The sequence below is a fragment of the Salmo salar genome, chromosome 04 (genome assembly GCF_965601325.2).
Source record: "Salmo salar chromosome 04, fSalSal1, whole genome shotgun sequence".
NCBI lineage: Eukaryota > Metazoa > Chordata > Actinopteri > Salmoniformes > Salmonidae > Salmo > Salmo salar.
The window spans coordinates 34,240,467-34,267,233 of record NC_138294.1 but is presented as its reverse complement, the minus strand read 5'-3'; the positions used below and the strand labels follow the sequence as shown (position 1 = coordinate 34,267,233).

General features: G+C 42.8%; 1 long non-coding RNA gene across 1 annotated transcript; it reads right to left on the bottom strand.

Moving 5' to 3' along the window:
* Positions 1-18,939: 18,939 nt before the first annotated feature.
* Positions 18,940-22,748, bottom strand: LOC106602789 (uncharacterized). Its single transcript, XR_001328297.3, has 4 exons — positions 22,447-22,748; positions 22,080-22,151; positions 21,851-21,898; positions 18,940-21,717 (listed from the first exon to the last, which is right to left on the bottom strand). It is a non-coding gene; the product is annotated as an uncharacterized LOC106602789 (long non-coding RNA).
* Positions 22,749-26,767: the final 4,019 nt, after the last annotated feature.

Below are 26,767 nucleotides of genomic sequence, written 5' to 3'. Positions count from 1 at the left end.
GAGCCCAGCCAACAGCGAGTTGCAGTAATCCAGATGGGAGATGACAAGTGCCTGGATTAGGACCTGCGCCGCTTCCTGTGTGAGGCAGGGTCGTACTCTGCGAATGTTGTAGAGCATGAACCTACAGGATCGGGTCACCGCCTTGATGTTAGTGGAGAACGACAGGGTGTTGTCCAGGATCAAGCCAAGGTTCTTAGCACTCTGGGAGGAGGACACAAGGGAGTTCTAAATTCTAAACCTAACCTTAACCGTAACCTGAGCAAGCATTTTCTTATCAAAAGCTACTGTAGTTTGTTGCTAGTATGACCGTCTGTAGAGCATTTACAGATGGACAATCTGGACTATCCAAATAAAGTGTGGCCATCATTTCTAATCCAGGTCCAACCTAGAGGCATCGCATGAGCTTCCTGTGCTTGGATACATCTAGGCTGCCTTACAAAATGTCACCCTATTCGGCCCCGATCAAAAGTAGTGCACTACATATGGAATAGCGAATCATTTGTGTTGCAACCTAGGTTCAAGTGGAAAATGTGGGGTTTTCTCTATGTTTTCTGCTGTTTTCATCTCTGAGTGGGTAATTAAGGCACAAAAATGAGGTGAAGGGAGATAGTGCTGATTATCTGAATGATATGTATTTATATATTTGGGAGATAATTAGTATGTCAACGGCCTGCAGAGATTTGTGATGTAAAGCTCTCAGCTGCCTTGGCAGCAGTTATGTTTGGGTTTAATTATTTGAAAGCTGGATGTAGCCAATGCCACAGACAAACTGGTGGAGACAAGAAAGGAAATTGGGGCAACAGATAAAGACAGGTGTTGCAACAAGATTGAAGATGACACCAGAGGTTGTCAAAATGCTGGTGTGGGGTTTAATTAGCATTTCTTGTAGGATTTTTTATACACAGAAACTCACAACACAGTCAAGAATTAACAGTCAAGAAACAACCCTGTTCATTCTAAATACATAGTAAAACACTGAAATATTATACAACAAATACAACACATATAAATACAACTCCTACTCGCCAATACTACCTACGTTGGGAACCAACCCAGGATAGATGGCCTGTCTGCTGCGGAGACCCCCAGGAGAGAACCCCATGGTGGGTAGGAGGCCAGGCAAGGACAGACTGAAGGAGGGAAGCTCTGGATTTTGGGCCATAGTGCCAATGGGCAGACTGGCTGCGGGCATGCTTCCCCCTAGACCGGGCAAGTACTTCCCCAATGCGACCGATTCTACCTGCCATTTGTCAGACAAAGAGAGAGAGAGAGAGAGAGAGAGAAAGAAAGAGAAAGAAAGAGGAATGTGCAAAATGAATGCGTTCTTTATACTGTTGCAGATACATCCTTTTCACTGAGTTCAATGAGTTTCAAAATAAACGTTGATTGATAGGGATCTTTGATAAGGATCTTTCTTACATTACCTCAAGCCCTTCAGAGCTCAGACCTCCAAATGGAGCATTCTAGAACGGAATTGGCACACTGTATAATGAGACGATTACCGATGGTACAATAAAAGCAATAAAATGATGTCTTTGAAAATAATGACAATTGTCTTACTGAATGTTTACCATTGGTTGTCAAAAAATGTAGAAGAATTGGGGACTCTGTGGGCAGTACACATTTTTTTCTTTTAATTGGTATTTCTGAACAAAACAAAACCTTTTCAGAAAAAAAGACACAAGCATATTGCTATTTTGCATAAAATAGGTTTATTTAGACTTTATTGTCATTTATTTTTATGTACCTGTTGTTGCTGCTGCTGCTGTTGGTCAGACTGTGGTACCTGTGCTGGTTGCACTGGTTGTGATGGTGGGGTGACTGGTGCCGCTGGGTTTACTGGGGAAGCCTTTGCCGGGAATTGTGGAAAATGTGGAACATGTGGGACTTCTGCTTGGAAAAACCATGGGTATTCATATTGGGAGAACTGTAAAGAGATTACATATTTACACAATACTTAAAACCTGTTTTGGAGACCGGTTTTGTTCGGAATTTCGGATGACTGACGTGCCCAAAGGAAACTGCCTGTTAATCAGGCCCAGAAGCTAGGATATGCATATACTTGGTAGCATTGGAAAGAAAACACTCTGAAGTTTCTAAGACTGTTAAAATAATGTCTGGGAGTATAACAGAGCTGATATGGCAGCAAAAACCTGAGGAAAATCCATCCGGAAAATGTTTTTTTTTTAGGTCACAGGCCATTCCAGTGCTAGCCTACGGGAAATACAAATAGATAGGACCCAGATTGCAGTTCCTGTGGCTTCCACTAGATATCAACAGTCTTTAGAAAGGGTTTCAGGCTTGTTTTTTGAAAAATGAGCAAATAGTTGGAAGATACAAGGTGTCTCTCATTAGAAAAGTAGTCTTGTTGGCACATGAATGATGTGTGCGCTCTTCGTTATTTAAATATTATTGTTTATTTAGATATTAGAGTACCTGAGGATTAATTAGAAACATCGTTTGATTTGTTTTGACAAACTTTACCGGTAACTTTTTGGATTTGTTTGTATGCATGTTGAACGAGTGGATTACTGAGATCATTGGCGCCAACTAAACTGACTTTTTTGGATATAAAGAAGGACTTCATCGAACAAAATTACCATTCATTGTGTATCTGGGACCCTTGGGATTGCAAACAGAGGAAGATCTTGAAAGGTAAGTGATTTATTTAATCGCTATTTGTGATTTTGTGACGCCTGTGCTGGTTGAAAAAGTATTTTGATGTGGGGCGCTGTCCTCAGATAATCGCATGGTATTCTTTCGCCGTAAAACCTTTTTGAAATCTGACAATGCGGATCGATTAAGAAGATGTTAAGCTTTTAAATTATGTATGACACTGGTATTTTCGTGAATGTTTAATATTACGATTTTTGTATTTTGAATTTCACCGGATGTTGTCGTAGGTGTCCCGCTAGTGGTTCATGTGCCAAAAGAGGTAACATTTTTAGTATTCATTTACCAGGTAACCTAGAGTGCTTTGGTTTCCTTTAGCCTCCAGAGAGACAGATTAAGAGAGATCTAAACTACACTCCATGTCCTTACATGAACTGTCACACTGCCTACAAAGGCAGGCACCAAAATATTCTGTTGATAGTGTGTCAAACATCTACAATAAATCATTATTATTACCACCACTCTGCAGTGTAGCCTTCTGGAGTCATAAGTCAAATAATGATTAGATTGAGTTTAAGTTTCCCCAACAAGTCAAATGTCTGCCATAAGTCAAGTCAAGGACAAACACAGATGGTTTCTGTTTGCTAAATATATTGACGGTAGAACTCAAGTGGAAAAGTCCCCATCCTATAGAACTGAGTTGAAGACAAACCCCTTTAGGGCTTGCTACATATTTTACCTTAATTAAATGTGGTTTTCGAACGAAAACCAGGTGATACAAGATTTTTCTTGAGTTTGACTGTCGCATACTTTATCTATATGGTATACTGTATTAGACCACACAGTGTCTAATTATCATTATCATAGTCATCTTACCTGCTGATTCCCTTGGAAGTATCCATGAGAGGGGAACAAATGTGAAGATGAAGTAACATCACATTCTACAGTATGTTAAAATTCAATATCTGTACAACTATTATGGCCTTGCATATGGTTATGCTAAATAATAACTGATTGTTAAATGTTGATGACCCCTAATTGTGTTGATAATTCCTAATTTATGCTCACTGTTTGTTTGATCAACCATTTTAAGACAATGACAAGTAGTTTAGGCTTGTTCAAAATATTCTGATATAGGAACCAGTTGTTTGTCTTTTAAAATGCCTAAATTCAGTTTGTTCAATTTACCTGAGGATGAGAGGGCAGTTGTCTGGGCAATGCAGCAGGCCCCTGCAGGGACCACGTCTGGGGCTGAGATCCAGCCTGGGGCCCCGCTGCTCAGGGACACTAGGTTGGGGTTGCTTCACACTGGACTGGGTCTGAAGCTGAGGCCTTCGCTGATGGGCCTCTCTGCACTAGGTCTCCTCTTAGCTCTGCTTGTGGTAGAGCTGTGTCAGGATTTATATGGTGAAATATAGTCAAATGCTTTATAAGCTCTCACATCCAATACAGATGTAGTATTTTAATTGTAACACCCTGTTGTCGCTGAGAATGTTCCTGCACTGCAGGAAATTTAAATGAGCCTTGTGATTTACATAAATTCACTGAAAACCCACTTTCTGTCTCACTCGCTCAAATGCTAAAGCACCAGACAGAATATATGTTCTACTACTGTAGCGCCTACTACTGCTACATTCAATGTACAAATGTACCAAATTTATCCAGATGCAGGATTATTTTACCCCTGCCACGAAACTGGTCAAATTAAGATCAGACATCTGTGTATTCTTAATCTCCTAGTCATCATGTGCCTGATTTTGTGCCCCCAAAAAAATGTCAGCATGAAAGTCTGGCCTACCTAGTTCCTACCATGCAATTAAAAACACTTTGTAAAATATGTTTATTTTTAAGGTGATACTAAAGAAATCATAGAATAACAATTATTTGTGAAATAGAAAGATTCTTACAGGCACAGCAGTTCCTTCCATCGCAACACTTGTCAGTTGAACTGCCACAATCATCCCAAAGACCTTGAAGAAATTACAATGTTAAAAAAGGATCGGACCCTTTTTTCAATTTTTTGCCTAAAATGACATACCCAAATCTATGCATATTCTTCATACCATTTGAAAGGAAACACTTTGAAATTTGTGGAAATGTGAAAATAATGTAGGAGAATATAAATCATTAGATCTGATCAAAGATAATACAAAAACAGGCGTTTTCAATTTTTTTGTTCCATCATCTTTGAAATGCAAGAGAAAGGCCATACAATAAGGCAGGAGCCTTGCTGTAATTTAGATTTTGTCCACAAGATGGCAGCAGTGCATGTGCAAAGTTTCAGATGGATCCAAGGGAGAATTACCTCACTACACAACATTTTGCATCAAGTCTACCTGCCCAAATGTGCCCGAATTGGCTGTACCTTTAAACAGCTTGGAAAATTCCAGAAAATTATGTCATAGCTTTAGAAGCTTCTGATAGGCTAATTGACATCATTTGAGTCAATTGGAGGTGTACCTGTGGATGTATTTCAAGGCCTACCTTCAAACTCAGTGCCTCTTTGCTTGACATCATGAGAAAATCAAAAGAAATCAGCCAAGATCTCAGAAAAAAAATTGTAGACCTCCACAAGTCTAGTTCATCCTTGGGAGTCATTTTTAAATGCCTGAAGGTACCACGTTCATCTGTACAAACAATAGTACGCAAGTATAAACACCATGGGACAACGCAGCCATCATACCGCTCAGGAAGGAGACGAGTTCTGTCTCTTAGAGATGAACGTACTTTGGTGCGAAAAGTGCAAATCAATCCTAGAACAACAGCAAAGGACCCTGTGAAGATGCTGGAGAAAACAGGTACAAAAGTATGTATATCCACAGTAAAATGAGTCCTATATCGACATAACCTGAAAGGCCGCTCAGCAAGGAAGAAGCCATGGCTCCAAAACCGCCATAAAAAAGCCAGACTGCAGTTTGCACCTGCACATGGGGACAAAGATCATACTTTTTGCAGAAATGTCCTCTGGTTTGATGAAACAAAAATAGAACTGTTTGGCCATAATTACCATCGCTATGTTTGGAGGTAAAAGGGGGAGGCTTGCAAGCCGAAGAACACCATCCCAACAGTGAAGCACGGGGGTTGCAGCATCATGTTGTGGGGGTGCTTTGCTGCAGGAGGGACTGGTGCACTTAACAAAATAGATGGCATCATGAGCAGGAAAATTATGTGGATATATTGAAGCAACATCTCAGGACAACAGTCAGGAAGTTAAAGCTTTGTCACAGATGGGTCTTCCAAATGGACAATGACCCCAATCATACTTCCAAATTTGTGGCAAAATGGCTTAACCTGTTGGGGCTAGGGGGCAGTATTTTCACGGCTGGATAAAAACGTACCCGATTTAATCTGGTTACTACTCCTGCCCAGAAACTAGAATATGCATATAATTGGTAGATTTGGATAGAAAACACTCTAAAGTTTCTAAAACTGAATGGTGTCTGTGAGTATAACAGAACTCATATGGCAGGCCAAAACCTGAGAAGATTCCATGCAGGAAGTGCCCTGTCTGACAATTTGTTGTCCTTCTGTTGCATCTCTATCGATATCACAGCATCTGTGCTGTTACGTGACACTTTCTGAGGCTTCCATTGGCTCTCTAAAGCGTTCAGAAAGTGGAATGACGCGTCTCTGGGCAAAGTACAGCAGCAGAGTTTGTAAGTGGCCTGCCTGGGGACAGTGAGACTGAGATGCGCGTTCACGAGACTTCTCAATTCTTTTCTTTCAGTCTTTTAATGAATACAACATTGGAATATTATCGCTATTTTACGAGAAAAATAGCATAAAAATGTATTTTAAACAGCGTTTGACATGATTCTAAGTTCGGTAATGGAATATTTTGATTTTTTTTGTCACGAAATGCGCTCGGATAGTGACCTGAACGCAAAAACAAAACGGAGGTATTTGGATATAAATATGGATTATTTGGAACCAAAACAACATTTGTTGTTGAAGTAGAAGTCCTGGGAGTGCATTCTGACGAAGAACAGCAAAGGTAATCCAATTTTTCTAATAGTAATTCTGAGTTTAGGTTGCCCCAAACTTGGTGGGTGTCAAATTAGCTAGCCTGTGATGGCCGAGCTATGTACTCAGAATATTGCAAAATGTGCTTTCGCCGAAAAGCAATTTTAAAATCTGACATAGCGTTTGCATAAAGGAGTTCTGTATCTATAATTCTTAAAACAATTGTTATCTATTTTGTCAACGTTTATCATGAGTAATTTAGTAAATTCACCGGAGGTTTTCGGTGGGTATGCTAGTTCTGAACATCACATGCTAATGTAAAAAGCTGGTTTTTGATATAAATATGAACTTGATTGAACAAAACATGCATGTATTGTATAACATAATGTCCTAGGAGTGTCATCTGATGAAGATCATCAAAGGTTAGGGCTGCATTTAGCTGTGGTTTTGGTTTTTGTGACATGTATGCTTGCTTTGAAAATGGCTGTGTGATTATTTTTGGCAGGGTACTCTCCTGACATAATCTAATGTTTTGCTTTCGCTGTTAAGCCTTTTTGAAATCGGACAATGTGATTAGATTAACGAGAGTCTTGTCTTTAAAATGGTGTAAAATAGTCATATATTTGAGAAATTGAAGTTATAGCATTTTTGAGGTATTTGTATTTCGCGACACGCGATTCCACTGGCTGTTGAATAGAGTGGGACGTTAGCGGCCCAGAGAGGTTAAGGACAACAAAGTCAAGGTATTGGAGTGGTCATCATAAAGCCCTGACCTCAATCCTATAGAACATTTGTTGGCAGAACTGAAACATTGTGTGTGAGCAAGGAGGCCTACAAACCTGACTCAGTTACACCAGCTCTGTCAGGAGGAAATTCAGCCAACTTATTGTGGGAGGCTTGTGGTAGGCTACCCAAAATGTTTGACCGAAGTTAAACAATTTAAAGGCAATGCTGGTTTTAGACCCCATCATAGCACTGAGACTGCACTTGTGAAGGTGGTAAATGACCTTTTAATGGCGTCAGACCGAGGCTCTGCATCTGTCCTCGTGCTACTAGACCTTTGATACCATCAATCACCATATACTTTTGGAGAGATTGGGAACCCAAATTGGTCTACACGTGCAAGTTCTGGCCTGGTTTAGATCTTATCTACCGCAAAGATATCAGTTTGTCTCTGTGGATGGTTTGTCCTCTGACAAATCAACTGTAAATGTCGGTGTTCCTCAAGGTTCCGTTTTAGGACCACTATTGTTTTCACTATATTTTTTACCTCTTGGTGATGTCATTCGGAAACATAATGTTAACTTTCACTGCTATGCGGATGACACATAGCTGTACATTTCGATGAAACATGGTGAAGCCCCAAAATTGCCCTCGCTGGAAGCCTGTGTTTCAGACACAAGGAAGTGGATGGCTGCAAATGTTCTACTTTTAAACTCGGACAAAACAGAAATGCTTGTTCTAGGTCCCAAGAAACAGAGATCTTCTGTTGAATCTGACAATTAATCTTGATAGTTGTACAGTCGTCTCAAATATAACTGTGAAGGACCTCGGCGTTACTCTGGACGCTGATCTCTCTTTTGATGAACATATCAAGACTGTTTCAAGGACAGCTTTTTTCCATCTACGTAACATTGCAAAAATCAGAAATTTTCTGTCCAATAATGATGCAAAAAAATGTATCCATGCTTTTGTCACTTCTAGGTTATACTACTGCAATGCTCTACTTTCCGGCTACCCGGATAAAGCACTAAATAAACTTCAGTTAGTGCTAAACACGGCTGCTAGAATCTTGACTAGAACCAAGAAATGTGATCATATTACTCCAGTGCTAGTCTCTCTACACTGGCTTCCTGTTAAGGCAAGGGCTGATTTCAAGGTTTTACTTCTAACCTACAAAGCATTACATGGGCCTGCTCCTACCTATCTTTCCAATTTGGTCCTGCCGTACATACCTACACGTACGCTACGTTCACAAGACGCAGGCCTCCTAACTGTCCCTAGAATTTCTAAGCAAACAGCTGGAGGCAGGGCTTTCTCCTATAGAGCTCCATATTTATGGAATGGTCTGCCTACCCATGTGAGAGACGCAGACTCGGTCTCAACCTTCAAGTCTTTATTGAAGACTCATCTCTTCAGTAGGTCCTATGATTGAGTGTAGTCTGGCCCAGGAGTGTATAGGTGAACGGAAAGGCACTGGAGCAATGAACCACCCTTGTTCTCTCTGCCTGGCCGGTTCCCCTCTCTCCACTGGGATTCTCCTCCTCTATCCCTATTACAGGGGCTGAGTCACTGGCTTATTGGTGCTCTTCCATGCCGTCCCTAGGAGGGGTGTGTCACTTGAGTGGGTTGAGTCACTGGCGTGATCTTTCTGTCTGGGTTGGCGCCCACCCTCAGGATGGTAAGTTGGTGATTGAAGATATCCCTCTAGTGGTGTGGGGGCTGTGCTTTGGCAAAGTGGGTGGGGTTATATCCTGCCTGTTTGGCCCTGTCCGGGGGTATCGTTGGATGGGGCCACATTGTCTCCCGACCCCTCCTGTCTCAGCCTCCAGTATTTATGCTGCAGTAGTTTATGTGTCGGGGAGCTAGGGTCAGTCTGTTATATCTGGAGTCTTTCTCCTGTCTTATTCGGTGTCCTGTGTGAATTTAAGTATGTGGCCTGTAATTCTTTCTCTCTTTCTCTCTCTCTTTCATTCTTTTTTCTTTTCTCTCTTTCTCTCTTTCCTTTCTTTCTCTCTTTCTCTCTTTCTTTCTCTCTCTCAGAGGACCTGAGCCCTAGGACCATGCCTCAGGATGACCTGGCCTGATGACTCCTTGCTATCCCCAGTCCACCTGGCCATGCTGCTGCTCCAGTTTCAACTGTTCTGCCTGCGGCTATGGAACCCTGACCTGTTCACTGGACGTGCTACCTGTCCCAGATCTGCTGTTTTCAACTCTCTAGAGACAGCAGGAGCGGTAGAGATACTCTGAATGATCGGCTATGAAAAACCAACTGACATTTACTCCTGAGGTGCTGACCTGTTGCACCCTCGACAATCACTGTGATTATTATTATTTGACCCTGCTGGTCATCTATAAACATTTGAACATCTTGGCCATGATCTGTTATAATCTCCACCCGGCACAGCCAGAAGAGGACTGGCCACCCCTCATAGCCTGGTTCCTCTCTAGGTGTCTTCCTAGGTTTTGGCCTTTCTAGGGAGTTTTTCCTAGCCACTGTGCATCTACACCTGCATTGCTTGCTGTTTGGGGTTTTAGGCTGGCTTTCTGTACAGCACTTTGAGATATCAGCTGATGTAAGAAGGGCTTTATAAATACATTTGATTTTGATTTGATTTGATTTGTTGTGCACTATCCTCAAACAATAGCATGGTATTTTTTTCTGTAATAGCTATTGTAAATTGGACACTGCTGTTAGATTAACAAGAATTTAAGCTTTATGCCCATATAAGACATGTCCATGTTCAGGAAAGTTGGCTGTTTTCTAGTCACATTATCGCATATTGAGCAACAACCGTCCCGATCCCCGATCCCGTAGCTTTAAATCAACACATTGCCAAACCATAATGCTCATTAAAGAGCTCATTGAAAGACTGAATAAATGGCTTTACAGTTACCTTATCTTTGATAACATTCAAGAAGAATCGAGAATATCACCAAGAAGAATATGACCTAAGAAACAAACGGTACTGTTCACATGAGACATTGCATAAAGGGAAGAGAAACTTCCATCGACAGAAGCCAATCAGATGCCGAGAAATGTAGGTATGTTTTGAATCAAATCCTTACCTGACTAAGGTGGAGTGATAGCGGCCACAGACAAACCACTGATTATATTTAATTGACTTCCCCTCATTTTGTAATACTGTAAATGTCTAAAATGCTGTAAAGTCTGAAAAAGACAGACTTCAGGTGATTATTTTAGTATAGTAAAAAACATTTTGGTCTGTGGTTGATGTGTCATGGCAGTAATAGGGGTTAACCTTAGTGGCCTCTAGAGAAAGTGAGACATACTAAAAAATGAACCACTCCTACTAAAAAATGAACCACTCCTTCACCCATTCATTCTTGAACGTAGACAAATGGTATGTCACTGTCAAACGCGTATTCAACCAAATGGAATTGCTACATACTTTATATAATTTAAAGTATTAAGTGTGAAGTTATTGGAGGAAGCATGTGGTCGACTGTGATGATGATGAGGATGATCATGATGAATGTGATAATAATGGTAAATAATTTAAGAAGTTAATGATTGAAGAAGTTTGTGAGGCTTTGTGAACAAGTTCATGGCTGTGCTTGAATTGAGAAGTGTACATGTAATAGCCAAGATATAGCCAAAACACTGCCATGAGTCCTCATTTCCTTTTCTGAGATGTACTTTTTGTTGAGTTTAATTAAAAATGTGTACCACACAAAGCTACTCACAACAATCAACTTTGATTACAGGGTACATGTATGATATCATCTAAATGTTATTATTCCGCTTGAAGACAGATTTGCCACAATAAAGCCTGACCACAATCTGGGGAAGTGTGTTTGTGTGTGTCTGTGACCCAGAAGTTGAGACAAACAGGGAAGAGCCATGCTAGGATCTAGTCATGAAGAGCAGATAAATGTCTTTATGTGTCTGACTGGGTTTGAACCCATGTGATCTGCATGCTACGCTAGAGAGATAAACCTTAAGAAATGGTTTATGGGCAAAATGCTTTAAAACTGCACAGGCTTAGAGAAAGTATAATTGTTTTCAATGAATGTTGCAGGGTAATCTATTTTATTCATTTTTTTATGATTTCCTCCTTACTGATGAGATTTTGTTTTCATGTTATAATCTTGTGAATATTTTCATGAAGACCACAATGGAAATATATGGGGTTTAAAAAAAAAAAAATTTGTCATCCTCAATTATTCTAATGGTATTGTACTGTGTCCATATATGTGGTTGTATTGTGTTTTAAAATATTTTAAAAATATTTACAAAATAAATACACTGCTCAAAAAAATAAAGGGAACACTTAAACAACACAATGTAACTCCAAGTCAATCACACTTCTGTGAAATCAAACTGTCTACTGAGGAAGCAACACTGATTGACAATAAATTTCACATGCTGTTGTGCAAATGGAATAGACAACAGGTGGAAATTATAGGCAATTAGCAAGACACCCCCAATAAAGGAGTGGTTCTGCAGGTGGTGACCACAGACCACTTCTCAGTTCCTATGCTTCCTGGCTGATGTTTTGGTCACTTTTGAATGCTGGCGGTGCTTTCACTCTAGTGGTAGCATGAGACGGAGTCTACAACCCACACAAGTGGCTCAGGTAGTGCAGCTCATCCAGGATGGCACATCAATGCGAGCTGTGGCAAGAAGGTTTGCTGTGTCTTTCAGCGTAGTGTCCAGAGCATGGAGGCGCTACCAGGAGACAGGCCAGTACATCAGGAGACGTGGAGGAGGCCGTAGGAGGGCAACAACGAGGACCGCTACCCCCGCCTTTGTGCAAGGAGGAGCAGGGGGAGCACTGCCAGAGCCCTGCAAAATGACCTCCAGCAGGCCACAAATGTGCATGTGTCTGCTCAAACGGTCAGAAACAGACTCCATGAGGGTGGTATGAGGGCCCGACGTCCACAGGTGGGGGTTGTGCTTACAGCCCAACACCATGCAGGACGTTTGGCATTTGCCAGAGAACACCAAGATTGGCAAATTCGCCACTGGTGCCCTGTGCTCTTCACAGATGAAGCAGGTTCACACTGAGCACATGTGACAGACGTGACATAGTCTGGAGACGCCGTGGAGAACGTTCTGCTGCCTGCAACATCCTCCTGCATGACCAGTTTGGCGGTGGGTCAGTCATGGTGTGGGGTGGCATTTCTTTGGGGGGCCGCCATTAGGTACCGAGATGAGATCCTCAGACCCCTTGTGAGACCATATACTGGTGCGGTTTGCCCTGGGTTCCTCCTAATGCACTCCAGCCACCTCATGTGGCTGGAGTGTGTCAGCAGTTCCTGCAAGAGGAAGGCATTGATGCTATGGACTGGCCCGCCCATTCCCCAGACCTGAATCCAATTGAGCACATCTGGGACATCATGTCTCGCTCCATCCACCAACGCCACGTTGCACCACAGACTGTCCAGGAGTTGGCGGATGCTTTAGTCCAGGTCTGGGAGGAGATCCCTCAGGAGACCATCCGCCACCTCATCAGGAGCATGCCCAGGCATTGTAGGGAGGTCATACAGGCACGTGGAGGCCACACACACTACTGAGCCTCATTTTGACTTGTTTTAAGGACATTACATCAAAGTTGGATCAGCCTGTAGTGTGGTTTTCCACTTTAATTTTGAGTGTGACTCCAAATCCAGACCTCCATGGGTTGATAAATTGGATTTACATTGATTATTTTTGTGTGATTTTGTTGTCAGCACATTCAACTATGTAAAGAAAAAAGTATTTAATAAGATTATTTCATTCATTCAGATCTAGGATGTGTTATTTTAGTGTTCCCTTTATTTTTTTGAGCAGTGTATATATTTTGTTAGGTATGCGTAACTTGCTGTAAGGGAGTCAGGCGCAGGAGAGCAGAAGTTGGGTAGCCAAAGGAGCCTTTTATTTCAGCGAACAAAACACACGGCACTAAGAACACTAAATGGGTTAACATAACCCAGCGCCAACCAGTCTAGCGTGTACATGCACGAAACAACAAACAATTCCACACATAGACATGGGGGGGAACAGAGGGTTATATACATGTCTAATACTGTGGGAATTGAAACCAAGTGTGTAGGAAAACAAGACAAGACAAATGGAAAAGTGAAAGGTTGATCAGCGATGGCTAGAAAACCGTCGACGTCGACCGCCGAACGCCGCCTGAACAAGGAGAGGAATCGACTTCGGCAGAAGTCTTGACAGTACCCGTGCGCCGACACCGGCCTCGGGGACAACCCAGAGGGCGAGGTGCAGGGCGGTCCGGACGGAGACGGTGGAACTCCCGCAGCATTGAAGGGTCCAACACGTCCACCACCGGAACCCAGCATCTCTCCTCCGGACCGTACCCCTCCCACTCCACGAGGTACTGAAGGCCCCTCGCCTGACACCTCAAATCCAGTATGGAGCGAACGGAGTACGCCGGGGCCACCTCGATGTCCAGAGGGGGTGGAGGAACCTCCCGCACCTCAGACTCCTGGAGCGGACCAGCCACCACCGGCCTGAGGAGAGACACATGGGACGAGGGGTTAATATAGAAAATTGGGGGGGAGCTGTAACCTGTAACACACCTCGTTCGGTCTCCTCAGAACTTTGAACGGCCCCACAAACCGCGGACCCAGCTTTCGGCAGGGCAGGCGGAGGGGCAGGTTCCGGGTCGAGAGCCAGACCCGGTCCCCCGGTGCGAACAAGAGGGCCTCACTGCGGTGACGGTCTGCGCTGGCTTTCTAGCGCAGTACGGTGCGCTGAAGGTGAACATGGGCGACATCCCATGTCTCCTCCGCGCGCCGGAATCAGTCATCCACCGCAGGAGCTTCGGTCTGACTCTGATGCCAAGGAGCAAGAATCGGCTGGTACCCCAGTATGCACTGGAAGGGGGAGAGGTTAGTGGTGGAGTGGCGAAGCGAGTTCTGGGCCATCTCTGCCCAGGGCACGAACGTCGCCCACTCCCCTGGAAAGTCCTGGCAATAAGACCACAGAAACCTACCCACATCCTGGTTAACCTGTTTAGCATAGGGGGCAGTATTTTCACGGCCGGATAAAAAACATACCCGATTTAATCTGGTTATTACTCCTGCCTAGAAACTAGAATATGCATATAATTGTTTGACTTGGATAGAAAACACCCTAAAGTTTCTAAAATTGTTTGAATGGTGTCTGTGAGTATAACAGAACTCATATGGCAGGGCAAAACCTGAGAAGATTCTATACAGGAAATGCCCTCTCTGACATTTCTTGGCCTTCTATAGCCTCTTTATCGAAAACAGAGGATCTCTGCTGTAACGTGACATTTTCTAAGGCTCACATAGGCTCTCAGAAGGCGCCAGAATGGGGAATGATGACTCTGTAGTCCCTGGGCGAAAAACAGTAGGGCATTTGGAAAGTGGTCGATCTGAGAACAATGACACGGGTGCGCGCGTGCATGTGAAGAGTCCATTTTACATTTTCAGTGTTTGAACAAAAACAAGGTCTCCGGTCGGAATATCATCGCTTTTTTACGAGAAAAATCGCAAAAAAATATATTTTAAACAGCGTTTGACATGCTTCGAAGTACGGTAATGGAATATTTTGAAAAAATTTTGTCACGATATGTGCCGACGCGTCACCCTTCAGATAGTGTCTTGAACGCAAGAACAAACGCAGCTATTTGGATATAACTATGGATTATTTGGAACCAAAACAACATTGGGTGTTGAAGTAGAAGCCCTGGGAGTGCATTCTGACGAAGAACAGCAAAGGTAATCCAATTTTTCTTATAGTAAATCTGAGTTTGGTGAGTGTCAAAATAGCTAGCCATGATGGCCGGGCTATCTACTCAGAATATTGCAAAATGTGCTTTCACCGAAAAGCTATTTTCAAATCGGACACCGCGATTGCATAAAGGAGTTCTGTATCTATAATTCTTAAAATATTTGTTATGTTTTTTGTCAACGTTTATCGTGAGTAATTTAGTAAATTCAACGGAAGTTTCGGTGGGTATGCTAGTTCTGAATGTCACATGCTAATGTAAAAAGCTGTTTTTTGATATAAATATGAACTTGATTGAACAAAACATGCATGTATTGTATAACATAATGTCCTAGGAGTGTCATCTGATGAAGATCATCAAAGGTTAGTGCTGCATTTAGCTGTGGTTTTGGTTTTTGTGACATTATATGCTAGCTTGAAAAATGGGTGTGTGATTATTTCTGGCTGGGTACTCTCCTGACATAATCTAATGTTTTGCTTTCATTGTAAAGCCTTTTTGAAATCGGACAATGTGGTTAGATAAAGGAGAGTCTTGTCTTTAAAATGGTGTAAAATAGTCATATGTTTGAAAAATTGAAGTTTTGGGATTTTTGAGGAGTTTGTAATTCGCGCCACGCTCTACCATTGGATATTGGCGAGGCGTTCCGCTAGCGGAACATCTACATGTAAGAGGATATTAACTCTCTCCACCTGCCCGTTACTCTCAGGGTGAAAACCCGAGGTAAGGCTGATCGAGACCCCCAGACATTCCATGAACGCACTCCAGGTGTAGCTTACCTCTGGGCAGGTGCCTAGGAGCCTTACACTGAGCGCACACGGAGCAAGAGGAAACATAAACCCTCACGTCCTTGGCCAAAGTGGGCCACCAGTACTTCCCACTGAGACAGCGCACCGTCTGACCGATGCCTGGATGACCAGAGGAAGGTGACGTGTGGGCCCAATAGATCAACCGGTCACGGACAGCAGACGGAACGTACAGACGCCCAGCGGAACACTGGAGGGGAGCGGGCTCTGCACGTAACGCCTGCTCAATGTCCGCGTCCAGCTCCCACACTACCGGTGCCACCAGGCAGGAGGCCGGGAGTATGGGGGTGGGATCCATGGGCCGCTCCTCTGTGTCATACAGCCAGGACAGTGCGTCTGCTCTCACGTTCTGGGAACCTGGTCTGTAAGCTAGGGTGAAAACAAAATGGGTGAAAAACATGGCCCACCTTGCCTGACGAGGGTTCAGTCTCCTCGCTGCCCAGATGTACTCCAGATTGTGGTGGTCAGTCCAGATGAGAAAAGGGTGTTTAGCCCCCTCAAGCCAATGTCTCCACGCCTTCAGAGCCTTGACGACAGCCAACAGCTCCCGGTCCCCCACGTCATAGTTTCGCTCCGCCGGGCTGAGCTTCCTCGAGAAGAAGGCACAGGGGCGGAACTAAGGTGGCGTACCCGAGCGCTGATAGAGCACGGCTCCTATCCCAGCCTCGGACGCGTCCACCTCCACTATGAACGCCAAAGAGGGATCCGGATGGGCCAGCACGGGAGCCGAGGTAAACAGAGCCCTCAGGTGATCAAAAGCCCTGTCCGCCTCAGCCGACCACTGCAAACGTACCGGTCCCCCCTTCAGCAGTGAGGTAATGGGAGCCACTACCTGACCAAAACCCTGGATAAACCTCCGGTAGTAATTGGCAAACCCTAGAAACCGCTGCACCTCCTTTACCGTGGTGGGAGTCAGCCAATTACGCATGGCTGAAATGCGGTCACTCTCCATCTCCACCCCTGAGGTGGAAATGCGGTACCCTAGGAAGGAGACGGACTGTTGAAAGAACAGGCATTTCTCAGCCTTGAAGTACAGATCATGCTCCAACAGGCGACCAAGCACCCTGCGCACCAGGGACACATGCTCGGCGCGTGTAGCGGAGTATATCAGAATGTCATCAATATACACCACTACACCCTGCCCGTGCAGGTCCCTGAAAATCTCATCTACAAAGGCTTGGAAGACTGATGGAGCATTCATCAACCCATACGGCATGACGAGGCACTCATAATTCGCTGAGGTCATACTCAACGCCGTCTTCCACTCGTCTCCCTCCCGGATACGCACCAGGTTGTAAGCGCTCCTGAGATCTAGTTTGGTGAAGGAGCGCGCCCAGTGCATTGACTCAATCGCTATGGAGATAAGAGGTAGCGGGTAACTGTACCTCACCGTGATCTGATTTAGGCCTCGGTAGTCAATACACGGGCACAGACCTCCCTCCTTCTTCTTCACAAAAAAAGATACTCGAGGAGGCGGGTGAAGTGGACGACCGAATGTACCCCTGACGCAGGGATTCGGAGACATATGTTTCCATAGCCACCGTCTCCGCCTGTGACAGGGGATACACGTGACTCCTGCGAAGTGCGGCGTCTACCAGGAGATTTATCGCACAATCCGCCCATCGATGGGGTGGTAATTGAGTCGCCTTCTTTTTGGAAGGGGGGAATGCGCATGGTGGAGACCTGGTCTGGACCTTCCACCATAGTAGCACCAATGGAAACCCCTAAACACCTCCCTGAGCACTCTCGCGATCACCCCGTGAGAGCCCTCTGTTGCCATGAAATGGTGGGGTCATGATGAGCTAACCAGGGAAGGCCTAATACCACGGGAAATGCAGGAGAGTCATTGAGGAAGAGACTGATTCTCTCCTCATGACCCCTCTGCGTCACCATGCCCAGGGGAATGGTAGCTTCCCTAATTTACCCGGACCCTAATGGTCAACTGTGAACTGGGAAAGGCCTAACCACTGGAACAATAGGGATCCCTAACCTATGGGTGAATGCTCTGTCAATAAAATTCCCAGCCGCGCCTGAATCGATTGGCGCCTTATGCTGGGAATGCGGGGAAAAGTAAAGTCAGGAAAGTAAACATGCACAAACAGGTGTACAACAGAGGGCTCTGGATGAGAGTGGTGCAGGCTCACCTGAGGCGACGCCAGAGTGCCCTGCCTGCTGCCTCGACCCCTAGAGGAACAAACCCAGCACCGACCAGCAGTGTGACCTCTGCGGCCACAGATGGTACACGTGAAAGCCCCTCCTCCGGCCTCCCTGAGCGCAGCACCTCCCAGCTCCATAGGCACCGGAGCGGTGGTGCTGGGAGAGGGAATCAACAGAGCCCTCTCTGGACGTCCGCGGGTGACCAGCAGTTTATCCAACCGAATGGACAGGTCCACCAGCTGGTCCAAGGTGAGGGTGGTATCCCTGCAGGCCAACTCCCAATGGACATCCTCGCGCAGGCTGCAACGGTAGTGGTCGATAAGGGCCCTGTCGTTCCATCCTGTGGCCAGGGTCCGAAATTCCAGGGCGAACTCCTGGGTGCTCCTCGTCCCCTGCCTCAGGTGGAAAAGACGTTCACCCGCCACTCTACCCTCAGGCGGGTGGTCGAAGACTGCCCGGAAGCGGCGGGTGAACTCCTCGAAGTCATCCAACGCCGCATCTCCTTCTCCCCACACGGCGTTAGCCCACTCCAGAGCTCTCCCTGAGAGGCACGAGACGAGGGCGGACACCCTCACCCTTCCCGAGGGAGCCGGGTAAACGGTGCCCAGGTATAGGTCCAGCTGTAGCAGGAAACCCTGACACTGTGTCCCATCATACTCCCCGGGAAGGGCAAGACGCATCCCACTGGGACCGGGTACAGGAGGGACGAGTAGTGGTAACCCCTGTTGTGCTGGTGGAGGTGCTGGAGGGACTCTCAGTCTCTCCCAGCAGTCCAGGGTCTGGAAGACGCGGGCCATCGCGACGCCGAGATGTTGTAGCATCGCCGCGTGTTCTCTGACGCGCTCCTCGACTCCTATAACCGGGGTACCTGCTCCTGCTGACTCCGTGGTACGGTGTGGAATTCTGTTAGGTATGCGTAACTGGCTGTAAGGAAGTCAGGCGCAGGAGCGCAGAAGTTGGGTAGCCAAAGGAGCCTTTTATTTCGGCGAACAAAACACACGGCACTAAGAACACTAAACACAATATGGGTTGACATAACCCAGCGCAAACCAGTCTAGCGTGTACATACACGAAACAACAAACAATTCCACACACAGACATGGGGGGAACAGAGGGTTATATACACATCTAATACTGAGGGGATTGAAACCAGGGCGTGAAGGGAAACAAGACAAGACAAATGGAAAAATGAAAGGTGGATCGGCGATGGCTAGAAAACCGGCGATGTTGACCGCCGAACGCCGAACGCCGCCCGAACAAGGAGAGGAACCGACTTCGGCAGAAGTCGTGACATATGTATATATAAATGCTACAACACAGTAATAGCCCACTGACTTAATCTTAAGGATGGAACCCTTTTTTTCAATTTTCTCCAAAAATGACATAACCAAATCTAACTGCCTATAGCTCAGGACCTGAAGCAAGGATATGTATATTCTTGATACCATTTGAAAGGAAACACTTTGAAGTTTGTGGAAATGTGAAATTAATGTAGGAGAATATAACACATTAGATCTAATACAAAAAAACTGGCCTTTTCTTTTTTTTTGTTCCATCGTCTTTGAAATGCAAGCGAAAGGCCATACAATAAGGTAGGAGCCTAAGTGTCATTCAGATTTTGTCCACAAGATGTGTGCTGAATTCTCAATTTATACATTTTCAAGTACATAAATATAGAGAACATATAATAATGCTACGGTAATAAAACATTTACCATTTACCTTTTTACCACATTTTTACCACATTTTTCCACTCCTTTTCCCCAATGCTACAGTACACATTTTTCCAGAGTAAACATTGGTCCAGTTTGTAACATTCTCTATGAAATGGGCTTTGAAATTATATCTAATTCAAATTATTTATGTATGTAAACAAAATGTAAGTGGCAAAAATGATAAAAATGTTGATGACATTTGTATTTTTACTTTTCAGACCAAAATAAAAAATCTAGGCAAATGCAAAAATGTAATTTCAGCCTGTGGTGCCTGGCCTTAATAAGACATGAAGTCACTGTATCGTCTGTTTCTGATCATGGTATTGATTACACTTGATCATACTTAACAAACGGACATCACTGAAAGTCATAAGCAAGAAAGAGGGTAGTCTGCACACCTTATATAGTTTCAGGTGCATGGAGGAAAAACGTACACTATATACAGTAGTTGAAAAGAAACTCTAGGACACTGGTATTTCTAGAATTCTCTAAAAACAATTAATTAGATCTTATCACGTTTCTGTCAAGATGTTCATCAGGGTTAAGCAGAGTTATGAGTCTATTTAAGATCCTTTAGCCTAAATTGATTGTGGAGTATTTTAAAGGTCCAATGCAGACGTTGTTATCTCAAAATCAAATCATTTATGGGTAACAATTAAGTACTTTACTGTGATTTCTTTCAATACAAATTGTCAAAAGAACTAAAATTGCTTCCTAGCAAAGAGCAATTTCTCCAGAGTGGTCTGAGCGGGGAGGAGAACATGAAAACTAACTGTTATTGGCAGAGACGTTTGGAACTCTCTTTCTTATTGTCTATTAAGTAATTTACCACCTGGTGATGTCACCAGGCAAGGCAAACCTCTATCCCACCAAAACAGGCAGAAATTCCAGGTGGTCTTTTCAAACTGCTCTTTCACTAAAAGGGCATCGTCATAATTTTCACAATTTCACAGTATTATTCCAAAATCATAGTGTGGAAATATAAAACACAGGAAAATTGAGTTTTTGACTGCACTGCGCCTTTAGGATTGTTGTTGATATTCTAGAATACCAGTGTTCTGGAGTTTACTGTAAGAAGAATGATTAGCATTTAATGCTGACTGTAGGTGTAGGCTATCTTGCTTCTGCCATCAGCCATTGCAGAAAGAGACATCTGAGTCATGACAAGAAGGTATTACAGCATCAACAGTGAGTTTAGACCTAATCTCTGTTAATCCAATGATATTGGTGTGTGTCCATGCTGTAGGTCTAATCCAGGGGTGTTGCCAACACATAGGTATAATCCTGTGTGAAATCAGACAAAACGCCAGACCCACCCAGTAGCCTTTAAGCTTATGATTACCTTGACTCATATAGTCCACACCTTTATGGCTGTCACAAAATAAAATGTTGATGTCAAATTTAAATGATTGTAGGAAAATATAAAAATAATACAGTGTATAAAAAGATACTTACCACTATATACATTGAGATGTACACATATTAAGAAAAGCAGATCTTCAACATGAATCCACACAAAGACAATAAGATGAACCAGAAAATCAAATTCCAATGAATAGTTAACAAAATTGCAAATATATAGAAATGCACAAATAATAAAGTGTGATTAATACAGCTGAATTAAATTCAATAAACAAAAATGAACATTAAACAAAACTTGAAACAAGAAGATACACAATTTCACCCAGATTTTTTTATGAATAAAGTATAATATGTTGTTATTGAATGTACTATTGTGGTTTTAGAATAAAAACATATAGTCCAAAAGAAGATCCATTGGGTTGGTATTGGTCCGGTTCTGAGATGTTCCTGTTTATCCGTTATCTCCCCTCTTACTAGTGGTGGCAGGGGCAGTGGTGGTCTGGCTGGGACTTGGTCCAGGACTTGGTGCTGGGATAGGAGCAGGGGCCGGCTGGGGCAGTAATCCAGGGAAGAAGGGCCAGAGAGGGAACTGAAGTCGGGGAGGCACTGGCCTCGGTCGATACCAGTGAAATGTTGGGATCAGGGCAAGATAGAACCTCTAACAAAAACACAAGACAGAGTTACTGTATCACCATATAACAAAAAAAATACAAATTTGATCACAAAAAAACCCACAACAGACAGGGTATACTTAAAATAGCTATGTTTAAGAAATGTAAATAAACCCTTACCTCATCACTGTCAGAGTAGCTTCCATGATAGTGACGACGGCCAGAGTGCTGTAAAAAGGATTCAAACTCATCAAACATATCAATGTATCAATTTATTATTCAGGTTGAAACACACATTTGTAATTGCTTAAATTGATCATACCACTGAAAGGGTTCTGAACAAAATGTTTGTGTACTTTGAAATTACAAAAATATACTGGATATTTTGATGAGTTAATTTTGCACTTACAGTTTCAGGCACAGTAACCAAAAGCATTATGGCAAGTACAGCAAATTTCATCATGAAAGCAGACTTTCAGACCTACAAATGAATAAATGAATCAATGTCCTTATTTCTTAGTTTTTGTTAACATATAACCATACACTTTTGTGTAATTTTATACAATGTTTTCTTTATATTTTCAATTTGACATAAAAAAAATGTACACTATGACTGTGATATGTGGTTGTCCCACCCAGCTATCATAAGGTGAATGCACTAACTGTAAGTAGCTCTGTATAAGAGCTTCTGCTAAATTACTAAAATGTAAATGTAAATAAGCTTTCTTTGAACATTTATGGAATTTAATTCACCTTTACAATTGAATTTACTTTACCTTGACTCCTCGAAACAGGTACTTTAGGGAAATTCCATTAGCGAATGAACAGGCATGTCTTCATTATTAATTGTTATGTTCCTGTAACTTCACTCTTGCCTCATTTCGGATGTAGTTTGTCTCATAGCAACCTCTACATAAATACGCAGATTAGCAATGAAAACAATCATTATCTACTTATTAGACTCATTAATCAATATTAGCCTTTTGTTGATCTTGACGAGACTGAGAGGGTTAATACTGTGTCTGGATGTCATACAAATGATTTCCAAATATCACTGTCTCAATATTATTACTCGGGCATGATATGCTTAATCCATTGTAATGAACTCTGAATTAAGAAATAATGAATAGATGACACAGGGTCATTCTCTGTCAAAAAGTATTCACACAAGTATGTACTCACACACACACACACACACACACACACACACACACACACACACACACACACACACACACACACACACACACACACACACACACACACACACACACACACACACACACACCGGAAAAACACACACACACCAGGTGAGGTATTACCTTTAACCACATGGTGTCACTCATGGTTTGAAATTGAAATTCCTTCAATACCCATTCATCACACAGTAGTGGCTTGATTTAGTGCTCAAGTACAGTATCAGCTGCATAGTTAGACTACCACTTACCTGTGGTGGAACAGACATATTGGATGCTTTGATTTTCTCATCTATTTTTTTAAATCTATCTTTTATTTGTCTCTATGTTTTCTTTGCGAACGTGCTGGTAACTTTGAGAGTAAATCTCCTGAAGTAGACCAATCTTACTTTCAGTATAATCAAGCACCTCCTGCAAGAACAAGTACAGAACGAGTGTTAACTTGATGAAAACACTGACTGTGAGTCTGTGTCTTCATTGAGAGATTACGGCAACACTCACATGGGCCACTTGCAACATTTCAGTTTCCATGTACAGACTAAAACAGAAATATGTTTTTAATCTTGCCTTGTTGCAATCTTTGCCTTGTCCGTTTATGAATATGTACTGTACTGTATCCAGGTACAGTAACTGTAACCCAGTGACATATTTACTTGCTCATCATAAGCTACCCAGTAAAATAAGCAGTGGAGTAACATTATACTATATTATGTCAAAGCTTTTATTGATTTCAACCATTGAATGATTTTAACATTTGACCATTGAATTTGGCCTTTGGATCTTTATCCTACTTTACTCATCATAATGTGACTGTGATTTAAAACATGTTTAAATGTTTAAAACAACTCAAATATTGTTCACAAATATTGTTCACATTCACTAAATATAGTGAGAAACATCAACAGACGAAACAAGATGCTAATCCTCAGATTTAAGTCATGTGTTAATCATTTTCTCTCAAGCCCCACCCCTTTCTCTCTCACACTACACCTCTCTTTTTTCTCCTCTCTTTAGCTAGATGTCCAGTGATGCATATATATTCAGGGGTGAAAGTAAGGAGGTACGGCCCAGTACTACGTACCGGCAAAATAAGTAATGAGGGTACTCCATACTGGTAAAACATAAGCCTAGTAAAGGAGCCCTTTGAAGTGTTTGACAGCACAGGTGGCAGCTTAATTGGGGAGAACGGGCTCATGGTAATGACTGTGGCGGAATTTGTGGAACGGTAAATACATCAAAACATGGTTTCCAGGTGTTTGATGCCATTTCGTTTGCACCATTCCAGACATTATTTGGAGCCGTTCTCCCCTCAGCAGCCTCCTGTGTTTGACAGTCAGATGAAAACATAATGTTCGGTTGCGTTTATGCCACAATAAAAGGTAATATATTTTAAAAGAAAAATGGCTAATCTTTATGACTAGGTCCACAGAGATGCTATTGAATTAATAGGAATTCTAAATATAATTCTATGATTAGGCCCCATGGCCGGCCCGCAAATTAAGCAGGATTAGCCAGCTGCCTAGAGCGGTAGTTTGACTAGGGCAGTATTTTCCGAGCTAAACTGACCAAGACGCACCTCCAACAATACATAACACCACATTATTTTGCCCCAAAACAATGATAACTTCTCTCACTCAGGGGCATGAGGGATATTTAGGTGAGCGACGATGCCGCCCCATGATAAGCAGTGTCAACTTTGCCAAAGGCTTGTCCATGCCCAGTGTGCCTCTCCAGGGTGCTGTTGGAGAGACACAGCGCAGCGGCACTCCACCAACACTCCATCAAATTAATTTAACATAAATGATGTAGCCTACGGTAGAAAGAGTAGTAGCCTATGTAGTAGCCCATAGACTGGAGACCAAATGCATTACAATGTCAGGAGACAGACATTTTTTTATCATTATCTTATTAATGAGGAGAGAGTGTGAAGGAGAAAGTCAACTAAAAAGGCAAGTGGGCAGACATCAGCTTTGGAGCTGCTGCAGCATAATCAAAGCAGAGGTTTTTATGATTGTAACCTTTATTTATGAAGGTAAGTCAATTAAGATCAGATTCTTATTTGTAAAAGTAAAAAAACATACCACATATTTTCAAACAACCAGCTCTGACTGAACAAATTCCCTAACTGCATTATGTTTGTATTCAAAATCATATTTCTCAGGCGAAAGGAAACCTACAGAAGCCATTTCATCTTTCAGATAGACGTAATACAGCAGGTACATTAAAGGGAATCTTCAGAAAAATATGGAGAACAGCTATTACAGTACATAGTGTCAGTTAATGTTCTGTTCATTTCATCAACCATAGCTTACTCTTGTTGAGTTGAAGTTTCTGATTCATGTCCTTTCTCAGCGACCAGCTGGAGTTGGAGCGGTGCTGGAGGGACTCGTACTGTAGAGACCAGTGCTGCAGGGACCGGTGCTACAGGGGCTGGTGCTGTAGAGACCAGTGCTGCAGGGACCGGTACTACAGGGGCTGCAGGGGCTGGGTCCCAACCAAGTCTTTGCAGAAGCAGAAGGTGCTTATGCTTTACAGAAGCATAACTGTACATTGTTTATAACTGTATATATATATAACTGTATATAACAAGGGCCATGCAGATAGTGATACTATAGGTAATTGGTTTGTATGTCAAGTTATTTGAAGGAAAAATCATTAAACCATTTAAAGTGAAGTATCTGTCAGTGTTGATACTGTCTTTGGCAACTTTTTATGTGTAAATGTGGGCTGAGGTGTTCTAGTGGTTAAGGCTGCTATCTTTAGCGCACACATATACCGTGTCAGCGTGGGTTTGAATCTCTTCTTGCACAAACTGCCTTTCCTGTCTTTCTCTCAATGTCTCTATCCCCCAATAAAGAAGAAAATAATCAAAGATGTGTGTCATACATACTACTCATCTCCTCACTTGAAGAGCGCTTCTCAATGATATGCTGATGGCCATGCTCATGCATGCTCAGCCTTCAAAAGTAAACAATAAGAAAATAAAGTACATATGGATGAAATACACTAACTTTAAGTATTTTCTACATCTAAAATAATAACATTTGTACCAGCATTTCATGAACACACTATATGCATGGTTTACCAGAGCAATAGAGAGAAGCATCACAAATCCAAGTAGAACAACAATCTTCATGCTGAAAGTCTTCATCTAAATAGAGTACAGTATAAACATAAACTTCATCACTTTATTAATCCATCTATTCCCAACAAGTTACAGATTATATTATATGTATAATCTACTACACAGTTAATGAGTTTATAATAATGACTTCACTCTGAACAAAATGTTAGTTATTAGAATGTCCATAACTTAACGTATCTCAGGGTTCAAATAATTCTCAGTGCCTCTGCATGCACTAGTACACTCATCAATACACAGACAATATATAGTGTTTCTCAGCCAATCACAAAGCCCTAATGAAACAATGAATGTGTTACACTGAAGGGTGTTATATGTTCACTGTTCCTTGCAATGTTGGGCAAACAAATTAGCCTCTTGCCACTGCTATTTATCAAATGCGGAAATTCATCTGCTGTTAATTACAGAACAATATCTATTCCACATCTATATTTATGGCAATAACATCTCTGTGTGTAACCTTATTACCTCTGACCGGGTAGTGTCAGGGAGTCACAGACCAGCAAATAGGGGTCTCCCTCACAAAGGGGCCTTCGATACAAACTATACAGTGCATCAGGAAAGTATTCAGACCCCTTCATCATCAATCTACACACAATACCCCATAATTACAAAGCAAAACAGGTTTAGACATTTTTGCAAACTTATTACGAATAAAAAACAGAAATAGCTTATTTACTTGTTAGGGCTAGGGGGCAGTATTGACACGGCTGGATAAAAAAACATACCCGATTTAATCTGGTTACCACTCCTACCCAG